The sequence below is a fragment of the Parasteatoda tepidariorum genome, chromosome 10 (genome assembly GCF_982258835.1).
Source record: "Parasteatoda tepidariorum strain Cologne lab strain chromosome 10, Ptep-v5.0, whole genome shotgun sequence".
Taxonomy (NCBI): Eukaryota; Metazoa; Arthropoda; class Arachnida; order Araneae; family Theridiidae; genus Parasteatoda; species Parasteatoda tepidariorum.
In genome coordinates this window covers 81127549-81136479 of record NC_141764.1, presented here as the reverse complement: position 1 = coordinate 81136479, position 8931 = coordinate 81127549, and positions in this window count along the sequence as shown.

Below are 8931 nucleotides of genomic sequence, written 5' to 3'. Positions count from 1 at the left end.
GTTCATAATAAAAACAAATAACTATACATCATGCATAATCATTTTTATTTATCTCCTATTTACCAATACGAACACGTTTGATTAATTCAAAAACAAACAAGCTTAGTTCATTTCGCAAATCATATAAATAACAAGACTGATAAGAATGAAATATTACTACCATAGAAATCGAATTATGTTCAAATGTAATCAGAGGTAATTTCAAAAACATTCGACATGCGTCGCTTTTCCTCTGAGGCTTTCGATTAATTGCGGTAATCTCTGTTTTTTAATACTTGCCTACTACAACAGGGTCATGTCAGTTGAATGATATCCTGCGCATTTATCATTGAAATCTTATCAGAAGTTCCCTCTTTAATTACGTAACCCAACTAGATTGTCCCCTTTGGGGCATTGATTTAGACACTCAATGTCGATGGGTATGTTTATGATGCTATTTTGAGATCTCGCATCCGATGCCGTGATTGATTGTCAGCGGTATAGTTATCAACCTGCAAGATTGTACACCCCTTGTGCTTCTTGAATTACAATTTTATCGCATCAATATATGGTGTTGTAATAATTTAAAGATGCTGTGATATAATCGATTGGCTTAAATTTCTCAGGGAAACATTCGTGAAATAAATTATCGTAATTTCAATGCATTTCGTTTCAATTGTTTTGCATTGTTGCAATTTTCATTGAAATGAAAAACCTTTAAATTATTTTAAGAAGGGAACAGCAATCTGAAAGCTTTAAAAAATACGCCAGTCTTTTATTTCTTTTAATTTTACTTTGATGACAATACATACATTTGAGAACATTTTCATAAAAGCATTTTCCTGCGATAATTGTCACAGGAAGCGTTTAGGCTACCTTATTTCCAGTATGAAATGACGTCCTAAAACTTGCATATCTGAAAAAGTGAGCAGTACCTCATATTAACTCAATTTTTTTGTTTGATTCTGTGACCACTAATTCATAACTTCTGACTGCAATAAATGTTGCTCAATATCATGAATATTTTATTATAACTTTTATTAGCGTGTGTATCATAATTGCTTAGTGATTATTTTACTCTCATCACACCAACCAATGCTCATCATAAAATCATCAAAATTCATCAAGATGTGCCCAGTTGCCCTGAAAATTATGAACCAAATCTGATAACTCTTTTAATTTTGTACACCATTTTGTATATTGCTTTAAGATGACATACCACACAATAAAATTTTACAATTACAAGATCTCGATATGAATTTGAATATGTAACTTATAAACAGAGTAGCTGAATTCTAGTTGAAATTTATCATTCAAAATTAAAAAAATACTTACCAAGAAAACGATAAAAATTTATTAATAATCAACATAAATGATATTATTTCAAGTAATTCGGATGGTTCTTCATTGTTTTTTTCCGAATTATATAGATTCAGAAATATATACTATATTTTATAACTATTACAGTTCTGCACGTTCTGAAATCATATTTATTCATTGGAATAAACTAAGCAATGTTGACTTCACTTTAATTTGTAATGAATTGAAGACAAAAAAAAATGTATTTTACCGTAATACACACATCTGTAACAGTATGCAATCACGATATCGGAAGTTATCGGTTACAAGCTTGTTAATAATAAAAAGGTAAAAATTTATAAGATATTGTTCGTCAAATGTTTGGCGTGTTCTGCTTCAAAAATATTTACCAATGTTCTGGTTAGTTTTTTCAAGTTCTTCTGCCTTTTCTTTGGGGAAATTTTGCTTCTTATTTGCTACTAAGAAAATGGGGCCCGACTCTGCCAATGATTATGATAGAACTAAATGAAAACTTAATAAATAAATGCCTGATATTTTCAGGCTCCACTGGAGGGCGTACTCAAGTGTTGCGATCGTGAAAAGCTAAATTATGAACTCTAATTACATAATATTGCTTTGCGTTTACAAAAAGAGCCCACTCTTATTAAGTCAGTCCAAAGTGTCCCACCGTAAGTCCTCTGATTGTAACTGAAAGATCAGTTGTATTAATTTTTAAACCATCGTAAAAATGCTTCATGAGATGTTTCTGCCTGTAAATGAAGGAATAGAAATATTGGTATTTTGGAAATGTTTGAATGTATAGGCAAAATTGCATAATATAGCTTTGAAGTGTAGTATGAAGCTAAATTATGCAGCTAAATTTTGAACTCTAGTACATAATATTGCTTTGTGCTTATGAAAAAAGTGTCCATCTCTTATTAATTCAGTCTAAAGTGTCCTAAAGTCACTGTAATATTTTATATTTTTTAAATAAAAAGAAAGAGTGAAAAAAATTATAAGATTGTGCGAAATTTAAAAACTATTCACACTCATAGATGAGATCATTTTTGCTGGGAGGAGTATTAAAAAAGTTTTTATAGCATTAATTATGCAATATGTCCTCTATTAAGGATGTATAATATTTTATTCTGCGGCACAAATGAGATTAAGTGAGTTGTGTAAAGAACAAAAACATATTTCAAGGACAAATAAAATCATTTACGCCTTTTCGAAAGATTAAAAACATTTCTGATACACAAATGGAATTTTTTGTGATGTGTAATGATTTAAAAAAACGTTTCTGAAACATAAATGAGACCTTGTGCGTGTGAAATTCAGGAATTAAAAATGTTTCTGATACATAAATGAAACTATCTATGTTATGTTGGGATAACAAAACGTTTCTGAAACATAAATGAGATCTTGTGTGTGTGGAATTCAGGAATTGAAAGTGTTTCTGATGCATAAATGAAACTATCTGTGCTATGTTGGGATAACAAAACGTTTCTGAAACATAAATGAGATCTTGCGTGTGTGGAATTCTGGAATTAAAAATGTTTCTGATGCATAAATGAAACTATCTGTGTTATGTTGGGATAACAAAACGTTTCTGAAACATAAATGAGATCTTATGTGTATGGAATTCAGGAATTAAAAACGCTTCTGATACATAAATGAAACTATCTGTGCTATGTTTGGATAACAAAACGTTTCTGAAACATAAACGTGACAATTCAGGCAGCATATGGTTGGTCTGCACAATAAATCTGTTAAGATTCAAGAAACAAATTTCTACAGTGATATGCTTCCGGAGTTCATAATACTACATTGACCTCATTTGTAAAAAAGGATGCTCGAATTTATCCATAGAATATTCGAATTAGGAGTCCCCACACGGTTAATTTCCCTTATATCTTATTCCACTCGCCTAACCCTTTAGGCACAGAATGCAAAAATCAAATCATCCAGGTAGCCCAACCCATTTTCCCAAACAAGGAGGAAATTGTTTTATGGGCCATGGAAAGAAGATGTTCCTTAAAAATCGAGCATGGCAATTAATAAAACCACCGGACCGTGTCCTTATCAAAGGGGACAGTTAAAAACATTGTTCGAAATTTCTCTGGGAACACCTCTTTTGACCTTCACCTTTAACAATTTTTTTTTCTATTATTATTTTGTAACAAGTGTTTAATCGAAGCTGTTGTTTCCTTAAGTAAAAATCTTCTGACACATTGTTTTTTTTTCTCTCTTTCATTTTCGCCCTTTGAAATTTTAAGCGGCATATTATAATATCACGCGATTTTGCGTTCTGCAAAGTATTGTCAACTACAATCAGAGGAGATGAAATCTTGAATATTAAGTAGTCGAAAGTAAAGTTTGTCTAATTAACTTTTGCCAGAATGATCGTTAAAAATGTTTACTTATTTTTTTAAAACCAAAGTGTTAAAGTTATTTTTTCTATCCTCCCTTTTTTTTATAAAATTTAAAGATTAAAATTTAATATTATAGACTTCAAATTTTAACAAACTAACTATTTTATGAGCGCTCTATACGAAGCAAATTTTATGCTTTAACTAATTATATAACGCATATTCAAGATATGTAATACATAACCCTTATCCTTTCTGAATTAATAATTCTTACATCTCAAATTAGCGTTGAAATGAAAATTAAGATACGAAATTAGCTTCAAGAGCAAAAATTTGACTGTTGCCTTAAATTTTTAGAGATTAGTAGATTTAATCACTGACAGGACGATAATAATCAGATTGCCGGAATACAACTAAATTTCTTAAAAACTTTTGTATGTAATGCCATTCTGACGCAATTTATCATGAAAGTATATTTATTGAAATTATTCAATGAAATTAATTTCTGAAAAAATATAGACATGATTGTAACACCCGCAGGAAATTTTAATTTTACATCATTTATAGAACCGTTTTTTTTTTTTTAAATAAGACTTGATTAGAATATCAAAATTCTGTCTAACATTTAATTCAAGTCTATTTTTAAACTTCTGGAATCTTAGCAAAAATTTATAAAAATGATTACCTTGCAACCGGCTTTCATTATTCTCAGTTTCAGTTTGCACACGGATAAAAAAATTAATTTCCGCACAGTATGATAGTAACATTTTTGGTAATAATATTAATAAAGACATAATTCTGATTAATAAAACCAAAATATACGGTATTTAAGGAATTCATTTAGTGATTTTTCCGTTCATATGGTAACAGTTTACCAAAAATTCTGGTTTAGAAAAAATTATTGTTCTTATTATCACACATTTAATAAAAAAATAAAAATGTAAAAAGTAACTTAATCTGAATAAATTGTTTTCATTCCATGCTCTAAGACAGGGATGGGGAAACTACGGCCAGCGGGCCAACTGTGGCCCGCCGGAAGATTTTATCCGGCCCGCGGACAGAATTTTAACTAACCGATCAGTGGCGAATATATCTACTTTATTTAAAGCTATTTTTGTTCTTTCTTTTTTAACAAAGTACTGATGACCATTCCACTTTCTCTATTTTTGTTCTACAAAACATAAATTAATTAAATTAGTTAGCACAAACAGCTTTAACTGGTAAAATGTTGAAAGCAAAAGTTCTTTATAGAATAGCTGTAGATTAGCTCCAAATAGTATTTGTCTTTCTCGAGGAGCAGACATATGGAATCTAATATAGGTGAATTGTACTTCACATGAGGCAGACTACGCGTTTTAAGTTCCAACGAACGGATTTTTCTGCCGGCTCGAGCTCTAACATAATTTACTGCGTATGGAAAGGTTGCACACATACAACGTCATTGTAAATAATGGTGAAATTATTAAGTGTATAAAATAGCTACTGCCTTTTTGAGTTATTTGTAAGTATTTTTTATCCCAAAATGGTAACTAAAAATTGCAAAGTTGATGAAGAGTGACATGCACTCAATGATGAATTGACTTTACTTTATTTCAGAAGTTTTTACTCGGCCCACCAAACTTTTTTTTCTAGATTTTTGGCCCACGACCAAAAAAGTTTGCCCATCCCTGCTCTAAGGTAACTTGATAAAGTTATCAAATTTTATTATATCTACCAAATTTTAACACACATTGTAAAACTATATTTTATTGTTTGTTTTACCAAAATCATGACCAAAGTGCTTCACTAAACATTACCGAACTTTTTGGTGCTCTCATAGAGCCAAAAACAGGGTAAATTTTGCCATATTTCGATAGTTTCGACCGTATTTTTTTTTCTCAGTGAAGTCTCTCTCTCTCTCTCTCTCTCTCTCTCTCTCTCTCTCTCTCTCTCTCTCTCTCTCTCTCTCTCTCTCTCTCTCTCTCTCTCCTTCTCTCTCTCCTTCTCTCTCTCCTTCTCTCTCTTTCCCACTCTCTATCTCTCTCCTTCGCCCTATCTCTCTCTCCTTTCTCTCGCCTGATTATGTAATGTTTCAGAATTTAATTATGCAAACAAGAACTTATAGAAAAATTTTCTTATCCTTTTTTATTCTCATAGTCACGCTTTTTTTTTTCAAAAAAAGAAAAAGAAGAAAAGAAAGTTTTCCCTGATCTGTATGCAATCGGTTCAAACTTTGTTCCATCAGCCGTAATTGAACATTGGTTGTTTTACATGAAGGAGAATAGACAGGTTATAGGACATGGAATTACCGAAAATGTGAAAAAATATTTTCCTTCTTAACAGCTATAAGCCTTCGATTTCAATACATTTTGATGTGAATACATTTCGATTTCTCTCTACATCGAGTATCAAAGAGCATATTAAAATCACTCATAGGTTATACTAGCGATTTTCAAATAGTGTTCCATAGAACCTTAGGGTTCCACGAGAGAGAGTAAGGGGTTCTGAGGGTTTGGACTGTAATAATTTTGAAATTTAGACCTATTCAACCATTATTCACTTAATATTTTATTTGTTGATTTTTTAAAAAGTAAAATGCCAATAAAATATAAATGACCAAATTTCTTTTTAGAAGTATAATTTCTTTAATAATACTTTTAAAATTTTAAAAATTTGTTAAATAAATTATGAAACGAATATGCATGCATACAAAAGGCATTAATATTCTTCATCATGCGTTTCAAATCAAAATTTAATGTATAGCAGTTCTTTTTAAAGTGCTCAAAACAATTAAATGATACTGTGAGTCTCGTATAAAATAACGGTCTAAGCATTTTTTTATGTGCATAAAATGGAAGGAGAGAGTCACAAATGCAAATTTTGAGAAATTTGCAAAGAGAGTATGTAAATTTTGAGTTTGAAATTAACCCGTATTTGCGTTACATGGAGAGGAAAGCTATGAAAACCTCCTAAGGTTAGATTGACGGCAAGGAGACTCTAACGCATGATTAATCTACCACTTAGGATATTTTACTTCAACACTGCGGTCGGTGCGAGCGGGGTGCGGAATTTTTATTGATCAGCCATCGCTGGGATTCGAACCCTCAGGATCAGAGGGTGGGTCGGAGGATAGAACTCTCACCTCATTGAGAGGCGAGCGCTCCATTCTCTGAGTAGTTTTTGAGTGATTATTACACTCATGATAGTCTTTATATATTTAATTTATAAAGTCGGGATTCTACCCAAATTTTTTTTTATTCATTTAAGATTCTATAGTCGAAAACAATTGAGAACCGCTGTGCAATACTATCAAAAAGTGTTCAATTTTAAGATTAAAATTAAAAGTTTTTTTTTACTTTCATCGCTGTTGAAAGCCATTATAAAAATCAAAATCAGATTTATAAAAATTAAAAAAAAAAAAAGATTTACATCGTGGTAACACATGTTAGCGAATAGACTGCTTCTTCGAATATTAATGTATAATCTTGAAGTTATTATGTATTCTGGTCGTATTCTCTAAAAAAGGTATGGATGGGCGGCAATTAAATATTCCATCCTTGTGAAGGCCTCCTCACTTAGTTTGACAATCTGACGCCATTCTGCCCCGGAAGCAACAGCGGAAGCGTCGCTAAATATCTGTACTAAGTTATACCTGTCTTAAATTGTAAAATTAATATATTTTGCCAAATTCAGCATATTTTTAAAATCAAAATGAATGCCAACTGAACATCTTTAAAATGTCAAAATGAAAATACTGTACTACATATGATTAAAAACTGAACAACGTGGATTAAACAAAAAATCACAGCCCAAATATGGACGTACTGTAGTTTCGGTTTTATTAATAAGAATTTTCTACAAAGTCAGGCTCTTGTTTATGGAATCAAAATTTCTGTAGATCCATTTTTGCACCATTATTTGATGTTTATGAGAGAAGTTTCTTTGTTCATAGGACTGAAACTATATGTCTATTTATTGCGTCAATTTTGTCTTGCTTTTTTTTAACGTTTTTTTTAGTTTTATTCATCTTTATAATGATTCCGAGTGTTTTCTGCCCAATGTATTTTGTGGGAGCCGTGATGGCTCATTGGGTAGAGTGTTCGCATTCCAATGAGGTGAACCGGGTTCGAATCCCAGTCGATACGAATTCCGCATCCGACTTGCACCGACCACAGTGCTGACGTGAAATATCCTCAGTGGTAGACGGATCATGGGTTAGAGTACCCTTGCCGTCAGGCTTACCATGAGAGGTTCTCGTGGTTTTCCTCTCCATGTAACGCAAATACGGGTTAGTTCCATCAAAAAGTCCTCGAAGAAAGAAAATTTCTCCCAATACTCGATCCAGGAATTCACTTGTCTTCTGGATTGTGTTCAAAATTACAAGGCTACGGATTTGAACATTAGTAGTTGTAAACCCATAAAATTGGGTCGGCTGTTCAACGACGTTTATAAGATAACATAAAAAGTGTATTTTGTGGTATTCCCAAAATATGTGGTGTTTGTAAAACATCTCTCAAGATGATAAGAAGAACTCTCAAAGAAGGATTATTAGAAGCTTACAAATTTAAAGAAGTTGAAGAAAACATCAAGATGTGGATCGTTAGTTCAAATGATTCTCACTTACATACAGAGAGGAGCAGAAATCCTTTCAATTCACTGTGGGTCAGAAGACCATGATCTTTGGCCAAAAGACAAAAATTAAAATTTTCAACTAAAATGTGTGTAGGCATTTTTAATATGACCCAAATTAAGTATTCATAATCATTCCGGATTGGTTAATACTCTTGACAAACTTATAGTTTATATCTTATCATTTGACGTCTTACAATGTTTGAATGACTTTCGAAACTTAGTTCCAAAAAGTTCCACGAGGTAATTAGCTAAATTTTTTTCTGTTGTCCTCTTTGATGTTTCTTCCTTCGAAAAAAACCTGCCCCATTTTACCCGTATTGCAAAGGTGGACTAAATATACCGAAAAACAAAAATTATGTTTTTTTCTTCGTGTTTTCGCGTTATTTTGTAATTAATGCGCGTTATTCTGTAATATTACTTCGGAAATATAATTTGCTTTTCATTTTAATATAAAATTACAAAAATTATTATATTTTCATTGCTATATTTAATTATTTAAACGTACTATATTATTTTTCTAATTTTTGCTCGCCATATTTCAGCCGCTATTTTTTTTTGTTGGTATTTTTAGTGTATTTCAAAATTTTAACTAGGAATTCAATTTACCTGCACATGAAAAAACCCCAAATAAAAAATCCCAAATTTTGAAACACATTTTATCGAAATACTAATT